Below are 26823 nucleotides of genomic sequence, written 5' to 3' on the forward strand. Positions count from 1 at the left end.
ATTCTTTGTTTCATTTGAGGCCCCCAAGTTCTTGAGCTGGAAAAGGTGGTGTATATATTCCCTGTTTATCCCCTCTGTTTCACTCACAATATTACACAGCTGTCTTATATCTCCTTCAGTTGCACCTTTTCAGGTTGAAGGGTCTGGGTCTAGTTGCTCACTCACAGAATAGAAACCATTCAATGCCTTTGATCATGTAGTAGCACTTCACAGTGCTTTTTCTGGTTGTGCCTTTATGTAATTAAAAATTATGAAAGAGAAGGCTGGCATCTGAATGAATGAATGAGTGAATGAATGAATGAAAGAACTGGTAGATAAATGGAGGAAAAATGAGAGGTTTTTAAAAATAATATATTAATGACCTGCAAGCTTAAAGTACTTCTCTTAATTATGACATACTGATTTAGTTATGAGCCTCGTGTCTTGTATTTCCAGATCTCTGGGTTCATGAGATATTGCCAAAAAATTAATCAGTGGGCTCTGGCTATGGGGAATAAATTAACTGGAATTCAGGGAGTGACTGTGAGCACCTCCATCTCTGTAATATGATCCAAATACAAGTTACAGGAGAAAGGAAATTATATTTGGTACTATTGTTATACCACTTTGTGCCACTGGTGATGTCTTTCATGTTCTTTTGCAGGTTTTTCCTTTTCATTGTAGCACATCAGTTATTCTTCTTTATAGGTTATATAATCATAATTGACTATTACAGTTTTGGAATACTGGTCTTGTAGATGAAAGCTACACAGTTGTTACATGATAATTAGATTGTGCATTCTCCTTTTAAGAGTTTTGTTTAATGGCAGTTTGCCTGAAGGTTCTCATTTTAATTTAGTTTGGGTGAAACCATGGGAACTGAAGGGTGGAGTGTAAAGAATTGGGTTTGCATGTGTTTGGACTTTTTCTATCCTTTTCAGTTGTTTGATTTTTATTAATCAGAGATTGCTTTAATGCCATGGGCTTTAATACTTTTACAGTCTATAAAACTGCTGTTCTTCCTTTAGCAGTTACATGTATTTCAAGACAGGGAAAAGCTTTCTGCCAGTTGCCAGCTGCTGCTGTCTCTATGGCAGTAGTGAGAAAGCAGTATAATAAAAAGTAGATTATGTGTTGCTGCTATTGAACAAACCTGAAAGAATTTGGAGGTAAAGACACTGCAATTTTTTAAACCAGCCCCATTACTGCTACTAATTGTATATGGGCCTGCTTGCCTGAAGTGGCAGGCTAGTTTGTATTCCAAATACTTCAGAATCTTACAAAGACAGTAGGGATATGCTGGCTGTGTGTTTCTGAAGAGGATGGGAAAATTATATGCATAGACTACATACTGTATGGGAAAACCATATACAGGCATTCCCTTTTCATGGGGCTGAATGGTGAAGAACATAGACTTCAGATTCATCAAGTACAGTAATTGGGAGTAATTCTGTCATTATAGGCACCTGTAACATCATTCATCTCATAAATGTATCAAAAACTTCACTTCCTTCTTTGTCGCCTTCTGATGCGACAATCTCCCGTTCGCCTGAGACGGCACGGAGGCTCCCCCAGCCTCCGGGCCAATGAGCACTGACACCAATATGAGGATGCTGCAAATGGCGTTTATTGTACGCATGTATTTGCTTATATACCTACAAGCATACTGCTATCTCTACGTCATATCCTTCCTCTTCCTTCCTCTTTCCGTGCCATCGCGAGATCTTCCGATTGCTGTTCCCTACATCTCCCCCTCCCCATGCTTTGACTATGCTATTTGCTTTAAATTGCCGTGTCGCGGGTTAAGCGTTCATAGTGTGGGTGTGGGTGGGACCACCCCTTTTCTAGCAGTTGTCTTACCAAGCATCTAAACACTAGTCTACATACTAATATACCTAGCACGAGCATCAGTAGCAGGTGCAACTCTTCTATTAGTAATTGCCTGGCCCATGGTCCTAGCCCAAGCCAATTACCACTACTGAACCCAGAAGGTCAAGCTCTTGCGGGTCCCAGGGCAATGACGCATTCAGCGTGTCAATGCTCTCTCAGCTTTGGTAGGTCTACGGTCAAATTCAATGGGACCCCTATTAAGCATGTCTTAAAAGGGCTGCCCCGCACCCACCAACGTCAGGCAAAATTGCTTATTTCCTGTCCGGTTTGCCAGGTGAGTCATAGATTGTTACTACCCCATTTCACTAACATTGGTTCGCCTTTCACCCCTTGGAGTCCCAGTCCCAGCATCGCTACGAGGGGAGCTACTTGGGTTGCTCCCCCTGCCATCTTCTCGGGTTTTCTGGTTACGCGTTCTTCTTGTAGTTTCACGCGCCTTTTCTCATCTGTTCTTCTTCTCCTGTCTGCTGTCTTTGCTGCTAGAAGGGATCATCAGCTTTTCAGGGTGGTCCTCCCCTGCAATAAAACTCAGACATTCATTAATTCACCTGACTCTCTGCTTCCTGTCTTGTCCTTGCCCTGAGGTCTGGGCGTACCCACTTCATAGGGACCCATCTTACCATTTCTCCCTGCCTGACCGCTGCATACCCTCGTCCTTGGGTTACCAGCTGCCACCCCTCTTCCCATTCCCCTTTTTCCGGGATTCGAACCTTTACGTCTGGTCCCTCGTGCATCGCTCGGACCACCCAATGCTTTTCCGCTGGCGTCTTGTTCTCCTCCCCCCTGATGAACTGATTTAGACCGAATAAGGTGCGCATAATTATTTCTGATTGTTTGTGCGCGGGGATTCTTTGTGTATATCCTTCCCCCTCCCCAAGAATCTCGATCCTTTGCTTTAAAGTGCGGTTTGCTCGCTCGACAATGGCTTGACCTGTGCTATTATAGGCAATACCGTGCACTAGTTTAATTCCCCAGCGTACGGCCCATTCTCTCGTGCTTTGCGCTGTGAAACACGTGCCGTTGTCTGTTTTAATAGTTTCTGGGGCACCCAGCCAGGCCATTGCCGTGTGCCAATGCAACTGTGCCGCCCGCGCTGTGACTCGTTTATGTTGGGTCGCAACGATGATACCGCTGTGTGTGTCCACTGTGACAGCCAGCCAGGGCCGTGGTCGAAGTCGCTGGCACATTGTGAAGTCCGTTTGCCATATTTGGTTTCCTTTCAGCCCCCTGGGGTTGATGCCGGCGCCCCACAGGGGGTTTTTTGGCAATACGGGCAAGCCGCAACCACTTCACGAGCCGTGGTGAGGGGGATGTTGCAGCTTTTTGCCAGTGCTTTTGCACCAACATGGAGAAGGTCGTGCACCTGCCTTGCTTCTGCGACTGTCCACACACCTTTGGCCGCTTGATCGGCTTTATTGTTGCCTTCTTGGTACACTCCTTGGATTGCCTCATGACTCCGAACATGAATAACAGAGGCAGTGGCCCACCGTTGTTGTAGGGCTTCTTCTAGCATTAGCGCAATGGGCGATCCGGCCCATCCGGGATATGACATGTTGTGTAACAATTTAAAGACAAACATGGAGTCTGTCACTACATTCAAATGCTCTTCTGGCCACATTTGTAATGCCTGCGCCACAGCTCGGGCCTCTAGATGCTGTACGCTACTGTCTGGCTCGCTGATCTTCACTCGGTGCCATTGGGCCTTTTGATCTTGCCACACAACAACCGCTGCCCTGGTCACCGATGACGCGTCGGTGAACACTGTGCGCCCTGGTGCAGGTCGCTGTAGCACTCGGGCTTTCAGATGGGGCCGAAGGACGGTGAGGTGTGTATACATCTCCAGCACAGGTGATAATCTGATTGTTCCTGGGAATCCTTCTAAAGCTATTGCTATACTATCTTGTTTCTGGACCACGCTGTCCCATTGACTCCTTTTTACCGGCAGGTAAATGGACTCAGGCTCCTTCGCGAAGTGCCGAACGGTGGCGGTTCGTCCCTTCTGTATCATCTGTGCCAACGCTGTTACGATTGTGACGTATGCCGTACTTATTTGGTTTGACACTATCCACCATACGACTTCCGGACGCTCCGGCGTCCCTTGTCCTAGAACGCCTATGGCTCCTGTTCTTGTAACTGCCACGTACAGATTGATTGGTCTGGCCGGGTTGTATCTCGTTACTCCGCCCTTTGCCATGAGATCTTCTATTTTTCGGAGGGCTTCTAACGCGTTCGGTGTCATCTGCCTCGGTTCCCATGGTTTGTGGCCCTTGAGCAACTCGAACAGTGGCTCCATCCACTCCTTGGGAATACCTATCAGCCCTCGCAGCCATTGGAGAGCTCCAACTAATTGCTGTACATCATGCAACGTCCGTATCTCTCTATTGAGCTTTATCAGCTGTGGGACCACAGCTCTGGGGAGGATGGTGGTTCCCAGATAGTCGACAGATTCTCCCCTTTGCGTTTTCGCTTTCCGGACGTACAATCCCGCTTCATTTAGGCAGTTAATTACTGCCTGTTCTGCCTGATCGGTTTCTTGCTGGGTCTCTGCAGCTGTTAGGAGGTCGTCCATGTAATGGATGATAAGCGCGCGCGGGAACTGCGCTCTTACCGGCTGCAATACCTTAGCTACTGCCGCCTGACAAATCGTAGGTGAATTTTTCATGCCCTGCGGGAGGACTGTCCATTGATATCGCGCTGCTGGCTCCTGCAGATTCTCTGAGGGCAGTGTGAAGGCAAATCGAGCTTTGTCCTGAGGGGCTAATGGTATAGAGAAAAAGCAATCTTGGATATCCATCACCACCACTGGCCAATTCTTTGGTATTGCTGATGGTAGTGGCAACCCTGGCTGGAGGGCACCCATCGCTTCCATCTGCTGATTTACCGCTCGTAGGTCGTGCAGTAATCGAAATTTAGACTTATCCTTTTTGTGTATCACAAATATAGGAGTGTTCCAGGGACTGTGGCTTTCCTCCAGGTGTCCCTGCTCTAATTCTCTACTTACTATTTGTCGGGCAGCCGCCAATTTGTCCACTGTCAATGGCCACTGCTCTACCCACACAGGCTCATTGGAGCACCATGTCAACGGGACAGCGAAATGAGCCCCGAGGAGGTAGGCAGTGGCCCTTACCCTAAATTTGTCAGGTGAAAGCCGCTTTGCAATAAGGCATCTCGCCCTAACAATGGTTCCCCTATGGCAGTTATGTACGGCCGCACACGGATGATCTGAGCAGGCCTATCCGGGTCCTCCAATACAATTGTGATATCGGTTTCAGAAATCATAGCCTCCGCCCTGCCTCCCACTCCATCTAACGAGCTTGCCACTTTTGCTGGCCAACTCGATGGCCACAACCACGAGGGCACACATGTAACATCTGCCCCCGTATCTAGCATCATTATTAAGGGGATGCTAGGAGGACCCGCCCCTGGTGGGCCTATCAGATGCGCTTTCACTCGGGGTCTCTTCTCACACCCTAAGACCAGGGCCACGCGGGGTTTCCCTTCGGAGTTTGGTCGCTGGAGCTGTCCATCAGCGGTGTGTTGTTGTTGACGGGGGCTACTTGAAGCCAGCTCACCGGGGAGGGGTGGCCCCCTAGTTGCCCTCCCCGCTTCTCGTTTCCCGACCGCCGACAATCTCGTGCTCTGTGTCCTGGTTTTCCACAGGCCCAGCATGTAAGGCTCCCCATACCCCCTGTTGGGCGCGCGTAACTTCCCTTATTCGTGCACTGTGCTCTCAAATGGCCCATTCGCCCGCAGCCAAAGCATGGGCCTCCTTTTGGACCTCCTCTAGCTCTAACCTCCGGCATTGCCATAACTGCTGCAGCAATCTGTAGGGCTGTGGTCTTGTCCCGGTGTTCTAATACGTACTTGATCGTCTGCCCTAGACTTGCTCCCTTAGGCGCTGTTCTTAGGATTTCTTTTGTCAACTCGTTGCCCTGTTGTTTGATACATTCCAACATCACCGCTCCTTTTGCAGCGTCTGGTAAAGATGCAAGTTCTACTGCTGCCTGTAGCCTGTCACAAAACTTGTCAAACGGCTCTCCCACTCTCTGCTTCACAGTCGTCCATGGGTCTGCCTGCTGCACCAGTGGCCCAATATCATCAAAGGCCTTTCGAGATGCTTCTGTTGTCACCAGTATCTCCCGAGGTGTCAGGCCCGCTGCCTGCTGCTGGGGTGTAGCCATGGCCGCATCATTTCCTCTTAACCGCGGTAGGGTGGATTGGCCCAGTGGGTTCTGCGGGTCTGCCTGTGCGGCCATCAACGCCTGCTGCAAGCGCGAGGTCCACGCTTCTTTCCACATAAGGACCATCGTGGGCGATAAAACCAGTCGCGCGAGGGCGGGACAATCCCACGGTATTAGGCCTCCCGCGTGCGCCGCGTCCAGCAACGTCTGTGTCACCGGGTGTCGCAGGCCCTGTTCTTGCACTGCTTTCAATAGCTGTTGTACCGTCTTTGGGTCGAGGGGCATCCATTCCACTGCCCCCCCCGCAACTCGTACTGGGAAGGCCCCTATTGGCGCACGAAACTTGAGGCCACTCAGGGCACATTCCGTCGCTATCAGTTTCCAGTCTGTTAGGGGAATTTCTTTTCCCCCTCCTGCTTGGGCAGAACCTGCTGTCTCTGATGGCCCTCTTTGTTTAGCTGCTGTCTCTGATAGCCCTCTTTGTTTAGCTGTTGCCTCTAATAGCCCTCTTTGTTTAGCTATTGCCTCTGATAGCCCTCTTTGTTTAGCTGTTTCTTCTTCCAGAGCTGTAAGCAGCATAAACATCTGCTCCATATCTCTTGTGACTTTCCTTTTTTTTTTTTTTTTTTTTTTTTTTTTTCCTTCTCCTTCGCCTCTGACTGCGGCGGGGGAACTCCGCCCTAGTTGCTGCACCTGAGTCTTCAGTCTCCTCCTTCCGCAATGCTGGTCGACGCCCACTCCTCTCTCAGCCAGCGCCATCTTTTCCCGGGTGCGGCACCCTCGGTTTTTCCCCTGCTTCTGGTCTTTCCCCTGCTTCTTCTCTTCTTTCGTCCTCCCACTGCACCCGAATCATGGTCCCCGGTAGCCAGTCTCGGGGATCATCCACTATAAGCGGTCTTTCCTTTTCTTCTGCCTCCTTCACTTTCACCTTGCTTTCTTTTCCTCTACCCGCCTCTGGCTTTTTCATAACTCGGTCTCCACAAAGGTCTCCTGGTTCTCCTAGTTCTCCCCCTTCCATCACCCTCATCTCTTTCCACGGATACCGCGGCGGAGGCGGAGAAGAGGGCGTTATTGGGTAAGCCTCTGGAGTTTTTGCCTCCCCCTCTCCCCGCTCTGGTTCTTGATTAACCGCCTCCTCCTTTATGTCTGTTTCCACACTCTCCGTTTTCACTTCATCCCCTACTATCGTCTCTCCCTCTATCGCCTCCGTTCGCTCCTCTGCGTTCGCTGCTGTCTGTGTTGCCATTTCCGCGGACATGTGCAGCGCCGCGCGGGCAGCCTGCCAGGTCTCAAGCTCCTCCCTAGTCCTTTCTAAAATGATTGTTATATCTCCCCACGTCTTAAGCTCTGCGGCCTTCTTAGTGGCCATAGCTCTCTGAGCAAGTGCACGAGTGCACTTCTCCCAGTTAGAAGGGGAAAAAATGTCCCCTGTTCTAACTATCGCTCCATCTTTCAGGAGCCGCCCGACGCAGTTCGCAACTGCATTCGCTCTCATAGAGAGCACCCATTCCCGGGCACCCACGCGTACAACCTTAAGTACCGCGTCCATGATCCGGATCCTCTCGACCGCCTGCGGTCCGCCGTCTCAGCTATCACGTCGGGGTCACCACTTGTCGCCTTCTGATGCGACAATCTCCCGTTCGCCTGAGACGGCACGGAGGCTCCCCCAGCCTCCGGGCCAATGAGCACTGACACCAATATGAGGATGCTGCAAATGGCGTTTATTGTACGCATGTATTTGCTTATATACCTACAAGCATACTGCTATCTCTACGTCATATCCTTCCTCTTCCTTCCTCTTTCCGTGCCATCGCGAGATCTTCCGATCGCCGTTCCCTACACTTCTTCATGTTATGAATCTTCTTACTTCCAGCCTCAGTTTATACTGATTCATTTTTTCTCCAACATTGCTGTTTATCTCTTAACCTCAGTTTGTATTTCCTTCGAGATTGCCCTGTCACTATGCATGCATCCATTCTGTTGCCGTTGTCTTTGTTTTCCTCTTTTGTAAACAATGCGTAGTCTCAAATCTGTGTTCTAGTCATGATTACTTTTCTACTACATTATGCTTTGCTTGCCTCTATAATACTGATAAACCTATAAAAATTATAAATTTTGATTTCATAATTTCCTCAGGTGCTTAGGAGATCTGATCTTTACAACTGATTCCTCTTTTATATACCTCTTTAATATATTTCTTTATGGATGCTTGCACCATTTTTTCATCATCATTATTTTCCCACACACTGTCTAAAGGCTTTGATTTCATTGAGTCTTCTTTGAATGGTAGTTTCTTTTGTCCCCATATGAAAGATTATCAGAGGATTTTTCCCTGTTCTCCTCAGGACATCTTTCAGTTACCTAATATGTTCTTGACTGAACTGCAGCTGCATCTCCAATCCTGGCATAAACTCTGCTAGGTGGCATTCCAGGCATAGATAGCTCCCCCCCATCAAAAAACACGTTAGGGTAATACATTTTGTATTTAGGCATCTCCATTTTCTCTGTCATCCTTTAAATGTCCTTTGCTATTACAGTTGGATCTGATCTTCCTGTACCAGCTGAAAAGCAGGGAAAGGCAGCAGAAATAAAGATGCAATTTGGCCCCATTGAAGTCAATAGTAAAATGTTAATGGCAAAAATTCCTTTGAAGGGAGTTCATTGAGATGCAAGATCAAAGACTAGTATTGCTTTTGCTTATACAAATGGGAACATAACCTAGTAACGGTCCAACTTTCAGATGTGTGGCTTTCTTCTCACCATTGGAAAATTAAGACTAGAGGATATGTAAGTCCAAAAAGCAATCCAATAATAAGTCTTATATTTGGGAATTTCAGACTCCTTGTCCCATTAATTCGATCAGATTATTAGGTTTCTCATAGGCAGTATCTATCCAGAAATGTGCGTGTGTGTATTCACACATATATACCTATAGAGAAATTGTTAATGGGATTCTTTCTGTTATCACTGTGGAGTGTTACGTGACTTCCCTTACTTTGGCATGTTAACACATGCCAGGTATTCCCACAATAGGCTTGTATGGTAGGGAGGAGGCCGCTTTACCTATTTTACATGGCAAAGTCAGGCACCCTGAAAATAAATCACTTCCAACATTACTCAGGAGGCTCATAACAACTGGAAACTTAAGCCATAACCCTGGAGACACAAATTTATGCTGTAATTGCAAAGCATCCTCCAATTGATTTTGAACTGCTTCAGTTTTGGCATTATAACGTTGACTTCATAACATAATATTGTATTTATAATACCTATTGGTCCCCTTGCTCTTTTAATTCATTTTAGTGGTGTTCATTTGAGAACACTAGAAAAAGTTACACAAAAGATCGTTTTATATGCATAATAAAGTCTAATATGATGCCTCTGGCAATTCCACATTGGAAAATAAGCCTCAGGGTGATATCAGCCATCCTTCAGAAAAACCTCTCATAATAATTAACTAAATCTTAAATTCAAATTAAAGAAGCATAAAAATTAACTATATGCAGGCAGAGTTCTCAGCCTGAAATTGCTTATATTTCAGACATTTAGCTATCTCTTTAAGCTTTCCTTTACAGAGATTTATGATATTGTTATGACTTGCTCATAATCACTGAAGGAAAACACTGATAAGCCAAAGAATTCTCCTTTCTGTGGGAGAGTGAATTAAACCACATTGTTTAAACCCTTCTTGAAGTTAATGAATCAGCAGGAAGAGTCCATCCTGAAGAACTGATGTCTCCAATATAATCATCTGATGTCCTCAACATTTGATATGAAATCCACCAGTGTCATTGTTGTTGTGTTCCCTTCCCCAGAGACATGGTTATTCCAGGAATCTTTCTCACTAAAACATAAAGACAAACTGGAACATAAGTGACATAATCTACAAGCAACAGAGGCCGTGTACAGTGTTTCCAATTTTATTTGCTTGGTTTATTTATTATGACTATTTTTCTCCCACGAGGATTTAGCAGCTACCTCTCATGCTTGGGTCATTGCTCTTCCCTCCCGGTACTGCATTGGGAAGGCATTCAGAAATTCCACCTGTGCATGACACCTCTGCCAGGTGAAAAACATGCTGAAAGCATACTGGGCACTATTCACCACACTCCACTGCCTGTGTGTTCCTTACAGGCCCTCAGCAAGGAGAACACTGCTAATCCGGCAGCCTGCTCTCCATCTTTACCCTGGCAATACTGTTGCTCTCCCTGGAAGCCCAAGGGCAGCTGTATTGCACTGCGCACCTCTCAGGAGCTGAGATCGGACTGTCCTTGGCAAAGGGCCCTATATTATATTGCTTTGTGCCAGTGCTGATTAGAGTGAGTCTGGTCACAATCAGTTTCAGATCACACTGCTGAATTAAGTCTTTTTGGGAAGCCCTTCAATTAGTAATAAAGATAGTTGAAAGAACTTTCAAAGGCGTAAATCATCCCATAGGGTCACTTGACCCAGCAAGAGGTCAAGAGAAGAGGTTTTTTACATAACTGAAGGCAAGTCTCATATGAGTTCTCAGCAAATGTTTGCAGAAAAGCACAGCAGGAGCCATACTGACGCTATTAAAAAAATGTAGATTTAATTTCCAAAATAGTTCCAGAGAGAATTTTATTTTTCACAATAGTCACAAGCATAGAGGAAAGCGCACTAGCTAAGGCTGACCTCTGCTATGATAGCTTTCAAATGCTGTGATTAGAGTAATCTCCTAGCAGATGGAAGAAGTAGTCCTATTACTCAAGCAGGCTTTGAGCTTGAATCCCAGCACCACATGTATGTAGGTGAGTGCTCTTCTTGCATTCTGTGTGAGAGAGAAGGGGGGGAAAAAAAAGCTTCTACTTCCAGTCAAACTAAATGCAACCTCTTTTGCAATTTCTCAGTTCAGCTACTGAGCAGAAAAATCAATTATTTGCACTACCCAAGCCTCAATTTTGTAATTGCTGCCTACATAATTTGCTGATGGATACAGTAGTAATAGCTATACACTGTGCCACTGGGAACTCCTTTATACTGAGAAATTCTCCTCTGAGGAGAAGCAGTCTATCCATAAAACATACAAATAAAACTGGACAATATAGTGCAGGCTGAATCTTGTCCCTCACACACATCGACCAGCACGAGGGGAGAAAGGGTGCTTCTCTCTCTCACCAAAGGAGCTCATCAGCCTGAGGGAGAAAACAGCCCATCAACCTCCTAATGAAACAGACTGAACAATTGAGCTGCAGCCTGGTTTTAGGACTGCATATTTTTAGGCTTCCCTGTCCTACACCTTTAAAACTAATTCAGGGGCAGAGGTGACTGATTTGTAAAGATTCCTAAAGACATGATCATTAGCTGTTTGTTAGTGGAGCTCAAAATAGTGTTTAATGAGCCTGGAAGAAAGATGAATTGCTGAGATCAGTTCAAAGTCTATACTAGCTACTGTGAGTATGTGTTTGAAACATTTGTCATTAATTAGGCACCGTCAATTACCTCCTGCATGAAGCCAAAGCCATCTTGGGCCTCATAAAATCCATGAGCTGCAGTATATTTCTCCAGAAACTGATAATCCAAATGAATCAACTGGGCAAAACCCTCTTTCAATCTGTTAGAGATATTGATTCACCTAAATCTATAACATGTTATTCAATTTTCATTTTTAGTAAAGACAGTTGATTTATATTAAGAAAAAAAAAAGGAGGAGAGATTGTATGTAGCAAGGAGCTAGGCACATGAATATCCTAGACAGAAACTCTTGTAGCACACAGAGAGAAACCAAAGAGATCACTAGTGCCTCCTTTCCATACTGAGTAGGACTTCTCTGAATTAAAATTTTCATGAAATTTTTGTTATGCACTAAAATTTCATGCAAGTTTTGGTCCCTGAATTGGTGTCCCATGGGCACCCCTTTCAAGAGATAGGAAAGAATCAGCCAATCATATCTCAAAGGCAATGCAACTCAGTTTTAATCTGCCTCACAAGGACAGGGCAGCGATAGGTAAATTAAGTATTTCAATGCAGCTTCTTGAAATGAAACACTACTATTCAAGGAAAAATGATTAACCCCCCCCAACTTGTATGCAGGCATCTTCCCTAATTAGGCTTCCCTAATCCTGACACTTCCCTAGTGTTCCTTCCTATTGCATGGAATAAGAGGAAAACTCTCCAGGCATGACTTCTCTCTGAACACCCATGTAAGGCCTAGGCCTTACACTTGGTACCTAAAAACACAAGACCAGATGCACTGGCTCATTAAATTCACATTGAGTGGCTCCAGTAGTCCTATAGCTCCTGATGATTTCTGGGTTCCCCAAACATAAGTACTTACCATGTGACATAGGACCAGTGGAATGGCTTCCTCAGTTCCTACCTTGTGGAAGAGGCTAGCTGGATTAGCTGGAGAACACAGAGAGTGGCTTGGCTCCTGAAATGTCCTCCTGAAGCCAGAGCCACCTTCAGACTGCTCTGAGCAACAGAAAGTCAGAAGGATCTCAAGCTACTAGACATTTTTTTTCCCTATGAAGGAGGGCCTTCAGATGCTGCAGAACCACTCCAGGAGCATCTAACCCATCAAGTGTCCCAGTGGCAAACACAGACTATGGCAGAGACAATGCTGTGTCCCAGTAATACCAGCTGTAGTAATGACTCCTTGGGTTTAGAAGCAACAGAAATAGACCAGTCTGTAATCTTATACTGGGGAGCCAGACTGGCACAGAGCTGTCTCAGACTTAAGGCAGAACAAAGTAAAGCCTCGCAGCAGTTTGGCATTCCAGTTCCCTTCAGCTGTGTCGAGCATACCTCAGCTGCAGCCAACAACCTGGCACAGAAGCTCAATTAATCAACAGAGGTTATATAACAAGTATAGAGCTTCAGCCAGAAAAAAATCAAACATATCTGCACACAAAACCCTCATTGTTTAGTCAAGTCACTTCTGTCCTGCACCATCTGCTTTTGTGAATGATTTCTCAGCTTATCCTCAGACAGTATCTGTCCTTGATCATTTAATCAGTATTTAAGGCTGTGTCTATGATGTTATTGATCCCACTTGTGGAAAATCCAGCACAGGGAGAGAGTGCAGAACACTATCTGAGCATCCACAAAGAAGAAAAAGAAGCATTTTCCTCCTTTCTGATTTTATGGTTTGTTGTATAATAGCAATTATCTCTATTTATATATCTTCTGAGATCGATGAAATGTCTGAGCTACAGCTTGGCTATTAATCATTCTCAGTAGCCATTTATTGCTTCAACAAAAATTATTCCTTAAACCTACTCAGATAGCTGAGGAGTGCAAATTTCAAACCTAACTCGGAGAGACAGATTCACCGATGGCAATCCCTGTGTTGTCTCTTATAACAATAAGTAGTAATAACAGCGCTGTGCCTTCCACCTGCAGATTTTAAGACCTACTATACAATGCATTAAGGAAAGATGAACCTTCCTTCTGGAGCTGAAGGAGGGAAGAAGGTGAAGACATGGATAAGAAATGTCTGTGAGGATGCCCTCCTATTTTTTTTCCCCCCTCATCCTCTGAGAAAGTAATATGTATTATCTGGCAGAGTTCCTGATACCTACCCTTGGTGGCATCCTGTTAGCACAGCTCCCTGGGAATCACTCCTCTGACTGCAGCTAGGGGAACAGGTACTGACTGTCCCAGGACACAGGCTGTATTGCTGTTCCTGGTAAAAATCAGTAAGACTGGTGTGAAACAAATCTTTGCTCAACAAACTCGTTTATCTCATTCCTTACTATGACCGGTCTTCAGTCCCTCTCCTTGCTCCCCACCCTCCTTCCATCTAGGACCTGATTGTGATTTTTGTGCAATCATTCAATGAAATGGGTGGTGGCATCAGAGGAGAGGAAGTCCCTGTGAGTCTGGGTTGGGAGAGCGTGTTCTAAGCCTGAGAATAACAGTATGGATCCTTCATAAAGAAAATTCTACAATGAACTCCAGCATAGTCTACTATTCTCTTGTCTTAGAGGCCTCTGCTTCTTAGATGCCTCTGCTTTGATCATCTGTCTTCCTTTCACTCCCATATGAATGGAACTCAATGCCTGTTTCTCATGGGCTTTCATTAAGTTCAGTGGAATTCCATGTTTGTTCACTGTTGTGATGACATAGCTATAACTTCTTAGCCTAGACATGGGATTTACCAAGTCTGGTAATAAATTCTTATATGGCTCTAGCAGCTATGACTACTTTGAATGTGAGTTGTCAGTTGCTGAAGAGTGATCTGATGCCCAGGGTGTTCTCAGTATGTGACACCACACACTCTTCCTCTTAGCACAGGCTGCCTAAATGCAGCCTGAGGTCGAGCTGTGCATGAATCCTATCCGTCTGTGAACAGACGTTGGGAAATTAGAGAAAGGATCCCCAATTATCCTGTGTCCTTCCTATGAGTTACTTTACATCAGGTGAAGGGCAGGTGGTCTATAGGTCAGAATGCCAGGGCCACCAGTCAGGCTGATAAGTATGCCTTTGAATATACTCTCAAATTCAGGATAAGGTCAGGGTTTTCCTTACCACTTCTGAGGATGGTGCTACAGGCACGTCGAGTGTTGTGAGAGTAAATACATACTGGGATCTATACAATAGTTTCAGTCTGACAACACTGCAAGTATATATACTCTTATTCTGAAGTTTTGCAAAAGCAGACGGTATGAAAACAAGATGTTCTCTCACCTATTTTTCTTTTCAGCAAGAATCAGAAAGAAAAAGTGGAACTGGACTGGGATATCATATATGCAGAGAACAACAGCATAAGCACATTTCAAACGAATTTTCAATGAAAATTATGCTAATATAATCTTGCAGCCTCAAAATAGAGAGACAAGGAAACTCATTTTGTCTTGATTTGAGACACAAATGCTTTCCCAAAAGTTGTTATGTCCAAACTTCTGTATAGCATCTAAAGGCAGTACACTGTGTATTCTTTCTTCTTGCAAAAGTGATAAGATGGATGAGTTGTTCTTTATTTGCAAATTGATTTCAGAAACCTCCAAGGTGTTCCATGGTTATGTTTTGGATACATTATTCATCATGTTTTTGTTTTGGAGATGTTATTTTGAAACCATCAGTATACTCTCTTGTTGCACAGTGGTCTCCATTCACATTTTTATATCAATTTTACATGATTACATCAATCACCACTGTTCAAAAGCTAGAAAGTAGAAATATAACGCTGCAGAAAAGCCATATCTCATGTTATGTCTCTTCATTTCTATTTGTTCTTCTATTTAATAGGACAATAATAAGAAAAATAAACAAAACTAGTTTACTCAGTGAATTGTACCTATAAGTGAAAAAATATGCATGAGTTTCTTTGCTGTATTCCAATAAATTGCACATTATCTGTCAATAATATTATTCACTCGTGGAATATTAAGTAAAAGGTTGGCTGCTTTCCATATATTTCATCAAATATTCATTTACACTTTAAAAAGTCTTATGATTTAAATAATAAAAAAGGTCAATCAGAAAGTATCAAAAAGTCCAGTTATATTCTTCACTTTGTTAAAATATAGCAGAGATTTTAGATGTCTGATACAATGGAATTCTTTCTTGCTTTACTGTCTGACAGGCTGTCCTCTTCCGTGTTGGTTGCTATTTGATATGGTGATAAATTTTCCTCTAAAAACCTCCAAACATTTTCCAGATTAGGAAAAATGTATTTCACTCTTTACAAAACTATAATTCAGCAGGTTACAAATTGTCACGTAACCTTCATACATGTGTAGATTAGTGTTTTCCTCTTGATCTTTAGAGTTAACGATCAAAGCTTATACCCACTGCATTCATTTTTTTCAAAAAAGTAAAAAGTAGCAGTCACAATTTTACTTTTGAAAAGGTGCCCCTTCAACAATGCCTGCCATGCAAACAAGCGTGTGAACAATTTTTAAGCATAATCAGCAGCAAGGAAATCGCTTCTTATTGAAATATGAATATTACTATAAGGAAATATCCTCATCAAATGGGCTTGCCTGTACAGAAAAGCTGACCAGAATGCTTCTTTTTCAGAATGTGTTTTTCTAAAATAGCTGTTTTCCAAAATAATGTTTATTTTTTGAGTGCAGGAATTATGTGGCAGAGGGAATGTATTCCATTCAATTTTGTTGCCTCAAGATCTCTGCAAAGAACTGGTGATGAAATTCTCTCTTTCCCCCAGTCTTTTCAGAACACCATGATAGCTATTAAATCTCATGACTATGATCACAATCATTTGTGGTACCTGATCTGTCTCTGCTCCATCCACAATAGATCACCGAGTCATTGTCCTGCATTCAGGTCTCATTCATAACATACACTTCCCTGTCACATTCTTTCCCGGGTCAATGGACTCATATTGCTTCTGTTATGTTTTAGGCTCTAGGAAACTCCATTTACAAATCTATCCTTCTAGGTATGATTTAATTATCATTTGCTTTGTGAAAAGGAAATAGTAGCAGGCAAGTTAAAGAGAAGAACACTCTATTGTTATGACAGTCAAGAAAGTTGGCCAGACCATGAGTAATCAAACTCAGAAAAGAAATCCTATCATATCAACAAACTTATTTTCATACTAGGACTCTAAAAGCCCATAAGTAAAGAAAAAAAAAAAGGAATACTACAGAAGAATAGCTCTAATGTGACTTCAGCAGAACTGGAAAAAAATCTAGAAGGATATAACAAGAGGACATGACATTCTATAACTGCATAAGCTTAAGATCGTTGTCAGCTGTTTCATGGCAAAGTCCATACTGTCCAAAGTGGACAAACAGTAGCATTCTTTCAAAAAAAACCCTGAATTCTTTTGTCAGATTTATTTCAGGGACTCAAACCTGTCTTCCCAAAGCTATGAATTTACTCAGAGTAGGAATAAAATCTGACAAGCTGGAGAGAATTTGATAGACAGGACACTTTTCTAATTTATGGTTATCCCAACAACTATCCCTCTTTGCTTCAGCCTGTGGAAAGGGATTAAGAATGCCTCCTCATCATTCCTGTAGCACTCTGAGAGCTGCAAAAGCCAAATAAATATTACATTTCATTTTGAATAATGTTCAAAATGTCAGTCTCATGTTTTATTGTGCATCACTGAAGCATCATGTGACGGCTTTCTGCACAAAACAGTGTATCTGGGAAAGAAACAGAACGTTATGGGACAGGAGAAATGCCCTGTGTGTACCATGGCCAGTGTCCATCAGCATCAAACATTGCTTCATTAACATCTAACTAAATCCAGAGTAATGAGTCTTATCCTCTGCTGTCATGGGCTGTGTAACTCTGCTGTGGTCAATGAAACTAAGCTGAGTTATTCAGCAGAAAATCAGGACTACCAGCCTTTTTAGACACACAGTAGAGTAATTGAAGTCAGAGTTGGACTGCTTCTTAGTGTTCAGGTGTTTTAAAGAGTGAAATGAATATAGTAGTGTTTCTATCCAAGACAGTGTATGCTGCATGTTAACGGTCTCATTCATTTATGGCAGAGACAAATAACAGTGACAAGATCAGTAACACTCACAGACTTTTACAGTGGACCAAGACTCTCTTCAAGACACAAGTTTTTGTCAATCTCTTTTCCTTCCTAAGATAAATCATATTGCCATCAATAGGTGCAAGAAAATGTTACCTTTAGATCAGGTTTCATTATTATTGAGAACATCACAAGTAAGGAAATGCAGGAGAATGTAACAGAATCTACAAGAAAGACCTCTCAGAATAATTCCCCTCCAAAAGGTAAATGTCAGAAGTACTTTTTTATTATTTCAGTCCCAATTAAGTAGAAGTCCTGGACAGCATCCAGTTACAAAACCCCAGCAGAAAAGCTACAGGTTAATATCTTCACTTAAAGGGAAGCAGCTTTTCAGCTCCAGCATGCCTTCCTCTGAGGGTATCCTATCACAAGCGCATTATCTCCATTCACGCAGCAGAGGACACTCTTTTACACATCACCACCTCTATGGCCCATGTGGTGTGGGAATACAGCCACTACTTTCATCAAGCCCTGTCTGTTCTCCAAATAGAAAACAGGAATTGCATTAGACTGTGGGTGAAGCGCCATGCATGCCAAAGATCCTATATTAACAAGACATAATTAAATAATAGCAAGCAATGCAATAATAAAAGGGTTGAGGAGAATTTGTGTGTTAAGGGTGTGCAGCAGTATTGCTTGACTTGAGTTGTGTGATGCATAAGCACCCTGAAACTCCCTTTCCTTTCTTCCTGCCAGCATTGACTTTGCCCTCAGAGCTGAAACCTAGGATAATAAGCAAACTGCCATTCACTCCTCATCACATATCTAGGCTCAGCCATCTGTATATTTTGAACACAAAATGCACAGTTGTTCTCAGAATTTCCTGGAACTTAATCAGATTCTGAGTACAAGCAAAACACAGGCGCATGTAAATCTAAGGAAAAAATGCATTTAGAGAGGTTGCTAAGTGATTTATATCACACTGGTTGTTTCAATGCTAAACTTAGTGCTCCAAGGGAACTATTTAAGTTCTCTTTGAAAGATCCCAACTTTTAGCATCTTTTAACAAGATTGGGAAAAATAACTATATTCTCAATATAATATAAATAAATATGTTGAATATAAATATGTAGTGTTGATCTGCCTGCCTTCACAATAATTTTATAATTGTCTTTACAAAAAATGTTAAAACCATTTTTCTAGAACTATAAATCAAGATTTCTAACAAATTTTCCTCATTACCCACTTTTGAACCAGTCAGACGTTATTTGGAGTCATCATATAAATTTGATTAGGAATCATTGATCACATCACATCTTTGGTGCTACCATGTTTATTACTTATTAAGAACAGTCAGAAGGTCCTGGGTCCTGAAACAGGATGGTAATCAAATGACAGAAGGCAGAGTTGGGGATTCTCCCCCACAGCTTCCAATGCCAAGCTGCTTTCTGGCAGCCCCCAAAAGGTCTCTCTCCTCAGCTGCCTTTAAAGTCAAGCTGAATGACCATTTTCTATTCTGTCTTGGACTCTTCTATGTTCTCTCTCTGCTTCTCTTCATATTTGGCTATATCTGTTCACAAAGACACTGTTCAACCAAAACAATAGATAGACCTCATGTTCATACTTGTCCAAACTTGCCATAAAATACCATAGTATTATTTACTTGTACTGCTGTTTTATGTAGGAACTACAAGCATGCATCAAGGTTCGACTGTGCAAGGAACAGTATATACACACACAACGGAAAAAAAAGATCTCTGGTTGCATAAATTTCAGTCAAAGAGTGATTATATCTCCATTAAGTTGCATCCCCATGTCATTAACGCTTTTTATTAAACTCAGATTAGATTTCTGAATAAAAGTCAATAGATATTTTCTATCTGTCTTTCTGTCTGTCAGTACAGCATTACAGTCATGAAATGCTCTTCTTTTGGAAGCTGATCCATTTGGCCCATTTTTGTTAATTAGTAAGATTTTGTCTATTGAATATTGAATATGAAATTCATATTGAATATGAAATTTTGTATTTTGTTTAATAAATGGAATTCTCAATTTCCTTCAAGGAAGGCCTTGATAAAATCTGAAAGTCAGAATTTCATAGGCTAGGAGATAACAGGGAGAGGAGACTTATACAATGTCTCTACTGAGACATTAATTACATTTTTAAGGGACAGAAAAGGAATATAATTTTCCAGAGGTGTGACAGGGATGTGGGAGAAGCACACATATGTGTCCTTATATGAAAAATTGAAAGCTGTCTCTTTTTTTAAAAAAAAAAGCAGCTAAAAACCAGTTTTCCATTAAAAAAAATCCCATAGGAACAATTTATTCAGCTGATTAAGTAACTCAGAGAACTTGCAGGTATTATCTCTTGAATTACTAGAATTCTGGATATTACTTCTTGCTTCTGAAGGGCTTATGCCTCTCAGAAGAAAAGGAGGTTGCTGCTCTGCTTTTGCAAAAGGCACAGCTGGGCTTTTCACAGCAAAATGCATTAAGGACAGGGAGAAGTATCTTTTTTTTGTCTTGCAATGTGTCAGGAATCCCCCAGGCATGTAACAAATAATAAATAAAATAACTGTAAGTGTGGCTGGGATTAGAATACTATTACCATACTTTGCAGTCTCTGTTATGCTCTTTCATCTCACTCTTGGCAACCCACTTGCCAGTTCACATCATAGTTTGAGAAAGATCTGCCAGGATATCAGCTACACATGAGAACAGGAAACCCAAGATATATTTTTTTTTATTAACTTGCTCTCTGCATGGGTGTATCTCAACAAGCCCTTTGAATAGAGCTTGTGAGTACTGGCCAGTACAGAAACAGAGTGCAATTTATAGCATTCCTTTCCAATGAATTCTTAATCTGGCTGCCGGAAAAACTGGCTGTTATAAAGGCAAAATACATATGCTCAAGTTTTTCCTGCCTTCTCTCAGCTCTAATCCTTTGCCTGCACATGAATATATTGCATATGTGATAGAAAAGTCTGGTGAGCAGGCCTGTCTCTAACAACAATTTGTCTGCATCATAGCAATCGGTTATATACATAAAGCTGAATGTAAACTGTAAGTCCTAGAACTTCCCTGGAAGTGGTGGCATGGCACTGCTGGAGTTAAACAGAGCCCAAAGTCCTGTGATTGCTCCACCTTTATATTTTATCTGACAGTTCTCTTTCTCTCCCTGAAATGTCATGTAGCCCTTTTGCTCTGTCTGTTCACATTACACAGTAGATCCTCTGGTGTCTCTCTCAGTCTTTTCCATACAAATGCGTTCCCTGTGATACATTCAAATTTGTGCACAGGAGACTTCCTCAGGCTCACTGTTGCTTTGGCACACTTACCTTTATGCATAAATAATTAATAGTAAAATATAGAGAAATAAATAAATAAATAAACACCTGCCCAAAATTTTGGGAGCATCTTCAGAAGTTAATATTCATAATATATATCTTAATAGAATGCCAGCATAAAATTCCGCTTGTGCAGGACTTCTAAATTCTTCTGTAGCTTCACTGGTTTTAATGTTTGTACTAGCACTAGGAGGAATTTACAGTAATATAAACTGATGGTGACAAAGTTTTCAATATGAAAATAGAGCCAGATTTGTGAGAAAACACTGCACCTCTCCTCAGGCAGGGACAGGCAAAGAAAACATTCCTGCACATGTTCCCTACTAGTACAGGATATATTATTACAGTAAGAAGGGCTTATTTCATGTTTTACTTTCAAAAGACAATTGGCAGGTAACATTCAATATGAGAACATTAAAGTTTTGCAACTGAAAAGTTGACATCTCCTTGAATAACTCTTCAGTGCTCCTCTTTCCCCAGACGACTTTGGATGTGATTTGAGCTGACACCCACAGTTGTGGGTTTGAATAGCTCTATTCAGTGCTAGGATAGTTTACATGTCAGCTTCCAAGACCCAAAAAACATGAAACTCTTGATTATGTTTGTCAGCCTATCTTGAGTTTTTACTTCATTATGATACTCATAGAAAAAGAAATATTGAGCACTTGATTTCCCTGGTTTTGATCTCTTCTAAAACATTACAAGAAAACTTACTGAATAATATAAATCCCCTCCAAAGGATTTGTATCTCTCTCTATCAGTAATAGCTTATAAAGCAGAAAAGTCTACTTTAAGAACTTACTCTGTGCAACTAAGCTATCTCTTGTTAATATACGGTTTTGACCTCTGATTTTAAAATATATAAATCCAATATAAATGAAAACTCATTCGAAAAAATATGATCTATGTACTTTCTACAGAAAATTTAAACATACAAAATGAATGAATTCTGAAAGGAACAGCTTTGAGTGTTATTGACTGAAAAAGCAGATGGTGCAAGGATACATTAGTGTCACAGAGCATTACCTTCATCCTTAGAAGTAGAGATGGCGTCTCAATGATGCACTAGGCTTTTTTCATTGCTTTCTAGGTGATTCATAAAACATAAAAACTGTTTCTTACTGGAGTTATGTACTGAAGAAATTAATGTATCTCTGATTTACTCTTTGCATATAGATTGCTTCTCTAGGGGGAAAATTCCGCTTAAAGCTGATAAGTCATTAAAGTCTCACCTAAAACCTTAAAATAGAGTGTAAGTATGACTTAAATTATGCATGAACCTTGAGTTGGCCTTTGCAGAAGGGTAGCTCCAGTTTATTTACCCCTCAAGCATTAGACTTAACCTGTTTCCAATCACAAGGAGGAACGAAAGTTTGGCTCATGCAAACATCTGTCTTTTTCACTTTTCTCTCCTTCCAGAGGCCTGAATCTTTTTCCATCAGGTACCCATATAAGGCATGCGTGTAAAAAAATCATTCTTCGGTTTTCTAATGGCAATATTTCCAGTTATCAAAATCCTATCATAACGTAACATGGAAAGCTGTGCCAGCCCCACAGTAAGTTCTGCAAGAGCCACTGTGGGTCTCCGCCACCAGGCTCTGCCTCCTTGCAAGGCCGGAGAGCAGCAGCCAGTATGAAGCATACAGGCAGCCACCTTCTTTCCTGCCCAGCCACGCTTTTTGCTAGAAAAAAGCACACAGATGAACCAAGCAACAAAAGGGATCCTATTCGTCACAGAAATATACTTAAGAAAAGTAAAATTCTTTTTATTAAACACATTATTTTCTGTTCACTTTAAAACAGTCTCAGAAAAAGATATTATCCCAGAGAGACTGCAGGAATATTCAATACCTACCTTTTCCTAGCTGTACTCTGAAGTCACCCTGCCTCTTATACCATTACCCATCTTCTCAAACCCATAGGAACAAACCTGCTCTAGGCCTCACTGTATGACAGGCCCAGGAAATATTCCTACTCCAGTATGGCATTTTAATCTCCATTAATTCTCTCCTACTTTAAGAGAGACTTTTCCAGAGAAAGATCAATGTTCAGAGGCTCTGTTAGGGTCCCCTGGGGCTATCTGTTCAGCCAGACAACGCCTTGCCTGGATGACACATCCTGAGGAACAGCTGTACTTCAGCAGGAAGAGGGAACTGGACGACCTCACAAGTCTTTCATTGGTCTAACTGCTGTTTCTTGATCAAGGTTAAAATAATTTAGAATAAATTGCTGTCTGAGGCTGGGCCTTGATCCAAGCATGCACATCAGTACACAGTATGCTTTTGCCTCCTAGGCCAGTGGAAGGCTCCTGTGTGCTGGCTGTGCTTGTGACATCACAGCAGCCTCAGTGCCTCCAAGGCCAATGTCAGCCTCATGGCTGCTGGCTGTGCTTGTGAGGTCACAGCAGCCTCAGAGCCTCATAGGTTAGTGTCCAGCACCCCCTGCTGGCTGTCCTTGTGAGGTCACAGCAGCCTGAGTGCTTCACAGGCCAGCATCAATCTCATGGCTGCTGGCTGTGCTTGTGAGGTCACAGCAGTCAGTGCCTCCTAGGCCAGTGGCAGGCTCATGACTGCTGGCTGTGCTTGTGAGGTCACAGCAGTCTCAGTGTCTCCTAGGCCAGTGGCAGGCTCATGGCTGCTGGCTGTGCTTGTGAGGTCACAGCAGCCTCAGTGCCTCCGAGGCCAGTGCCATGCTCATGGCTGCTGGCTGTTCTTGTGAGGTCACAGCAGCCTCAGTGCCTCCGAGGCCAGTGGCAGGCTCAAGGCTGCTGGCTGTGCCAGGGTGTTGTGCCATGCACGGGCACAGCTGGCTCCCAAACAAGCCAAAGCTCTGTCTTGTGGACTGGTCTCAGCAGGAGGTGGAAACAGGTGTCCCTGCCTGGGTGAGGAAGGCCAGAGCCCATTTGGTAGTTCAGTAGAGGGAGTCCAGGGCAGGGCAGTTCCCGGTTTGAGAGATTTCTCAGCAGAGGCTGTGAAGATGGACCATGAGTCTGAAGTGCCCCGCCCTTCAGGGCAAGAAGTCTCCATGCAGGACTGGTGGGGACCCTTGCCATTGCTCTCATCTTCAAAGGGCAAAGCGGCACGAGAGCTGCTTTGGGTTTTGAATGGGAGCTGCTCGTCTCTCACATTCAAAAACACCTTGCCAGAGGCCATCACACAAATCTCGCCAGCACAGCTGCTCCATCACTTGCCCGGCGGGCCCTCAAAGCCCTCTGGGTGCCAGCTAGAGCAGAAATCTGAGCACGGACCGCTGCTTGTACCTCTAGAGCTCTGCCCGTCTCCTAACCTCTCTGGTCTGCTGTGACAATCCCAGCCCTGACGCCCTGCTCACAGCAAGGCTGAGCTCTCCCAGGCTGCTGGCTGCTGCCGCTGCTGGAATTACACCGCAGAGCTGAGAACGTACACCTCACTATCTCCAGTCTGGCAGCAGGCCACAGCAAGCGTCCTTGGCAGCTCTAGAGCACTCTGCAGCGTGCATAGGCAGTGTGCTCAGCCAAGCGCCGGCACTAGCCTGCTAAGCAGTGTGGCGCTCACCAGAGGAGAAAGTGGCAACATGGACAGTGGGCACCTTGAGTGCAGCTGCCTGATGGACACAGCGTGTGTGAGTCCTGGGGCAGAAGTGGCCACCAAACGCACCTGGGCACCCCTGTGCTTCAGCAACTGCCAGTGCCTTGTGTCAGAGAGAGGCAGAGGCAGAGGCAGAGGCAGAGGGAGAAGGGGTGGGGGGAGAGAGAGAGAGACTCTGGAAAGCAGCCATTGCTGGCTGACAGCCTTTGTGCAAAGAAGACACAGCACAGCCCAGCAAGACAACATCTCCTCAGTGACCAGGTGCTGCTCACAAGGCAAGAGAGGCAGTGCGTGGCAGCACTCTCTCGGGAGTGCCTGGCACCACGGCCCTGCAGTTCAGGAGCTGTGGCGCCCTGCAGGCACCCAGCTCTGCGCAGAGCCTGCGTACCTGAGCAGAGGCACTTTTGCCTGTGGCAGCATGCGTCGTTGCAGAGCCCTTCTGGCAGACCGTGACTCTAAGGGAAGCCTTGGTGCAGTTCTCTCTGTCAGCTGAAGTCTGACGAGCCTGGTTAGCTCCTATGGGGAGAAAGCAATCACGCTTCAGTTTGTAAACCTTTTCCAAGCAAAAGCCAGGGGCTAAGCAAGAGGCTTCTCCTGGGACTGCAAGACCACTGCCTTTCCCTGCATGGGCCTTGCACCCAGGGCAAGCAGGATGGCTGAGCCCCTGCAGCTTGCCTCCTGTAGGGTTTTGAATTGGGTGGGCTCTCCTTGAAGGCCCAGTCCTGTCCCATGCTAGGTGCTGCCACAGCCAATGCTGTACGTAGAAGCACACAAAGGGAGCGGCAACCAAATGCTCATCCTCTCAGGCAACACTGAACGACCACAGCATTAACCTCTGCGTCTTGAACGTTCTTGGAGTGTCACTTTGGAAATCATCGGCGAGAAGGACGCTAGCCTCTTCTGCTGTCCCTCAGCAGGGAAAGCACATCCTCTCTGCCTAAGGCTAAGATATGGCACTGCTAAGGGGGAACTCATCCCTAGCTGCCCAAGCCCAAGCCAGGGCCATGCAATGTGCCATGCAATGTGCCACTGCCACGGGGCGGGGGCCGTGGCAGCTGGAGAGCTGGCTCTGCTGCAGCCAGGCTCAAAGAGATCTGCTCAAGCTTGCCCACACCTTCCCAGGGCAGGAGCTGTGACTCAGCGCTGAGCAGAGTCAGGGACTGCTACACCAAATCCCATGGTAAGCCACCATACCACCACCATAGCAGAGACCTGTGCTCAGCCTACAGATGGTCCGTAGGAAAAGAGTTGACTTCCAGGCTTGGCTTTGCCTCTTTGGGGGTGGGGCAGGGCAGGCTTTGCGTGTGTGGGAAAGTGCAGGAAATTCATACCCGCGAACCAGAGAGCGTGCAAACTGCATGTCACGTACACTTGGCAGGAGCACATTCCTGAAGCGCGAGGGTAAGAAGCCCCAAGACAGCTCTGTGGGCTGGCTTTCGTTCACCCAGCCTGCCCTGAGAATCTCTCAAAGCCCTAAAAAGAGCGGCAGCCCCAACCGCTCGCAACTCACTCCATGCCTCCAGAGGCTAAAGCTTTGGAAGCGAGAGCAGGCGTCTCTGCTGACCTGGGAGAGAGGAGCAAGAGCTAGTGCCACAAAACAGTTGCATTACAAGTACCTCTGGCTTCAGGCAGTGGGTCCCGAGACAGCAACTTGCCAAAATATTTCCCAGGAACGTCCGCCTCCGCACTGGAGGAAAGAAGGTCTTGCCCCTTTTTGAGGTGATATGCCATTTTTTTCTCCAGCAATAGTCGCTTCTACAATATTGAAGAAAAGCAGCAAAGATTAGGTTACCCCAAGGGTTCTTTTGCCTAGAGATGCTCCATCAAGCATCCTGCACACAGCCTATGGGCACTCTTTTCTGTCTGAGACAGAAACTGCCACCCCAAGCCTCAACATATTTCCTGCCGTGTCTTTGTTTGTCTTGGGAGCAATCCCTTGTTGAATCCATTGCAAGGAAAAACAAATAAACAAACAAACAAAAAGAAAAGAACCAAAAAGGATGTACAGAAATCCAATGGCCATGTGCCGACTGAGCTGCCCTGAACAGCATCGTCTGACCGCAGGTTGAAACGCCGAGGCCTCCTGCCCCACTGAGCTGCCGGGGAAGAAGACACACGGTCTGAAGAGGAATAGTTACAGTACCCGTCTGGAAAGGCCCACAGTTCCTCTCCTAGTTTAGGCCACTTTGGGAGGGACACAAGCATTTCCCTAGCTGTCTCTTTCTCACCCTCCCCTTTGGAGCACAACAAACCTGTGCAGCTCCCGCCACCAACCTGCCCCACTTTGGCCCTCCAGCCCCTGCAGCCTTCCCAGGTGCGGTCAGCTCTAAGGGGCATCTCAGGGCTCCAAAGCACACTTGGCGCCTCTTTTAGACACCCTGCGGATTTTTGTCAGTAGTCGCTCTCTTCTCTGCCGCCTACAAGCTGAAAAGAAT

This window comes from Dromaius novaehollandiae, unplaced genomic scaffold (genome assembly GCF_036370855.1).
Source record: "Dromaius novaehollandiae isolate bDroNov1 unplaced genomic scaffold, bDroNov1.hap1 HAP1_SCAFFOLD_30, whole genome shotgun sequence".
Classification (NCBI taxonomy): Eukaryota; Metazoa; Chordata; class Aves; order Casuariiformes; family Dromaiidae; genus Dromaius; species Dromaius novaehollandiae.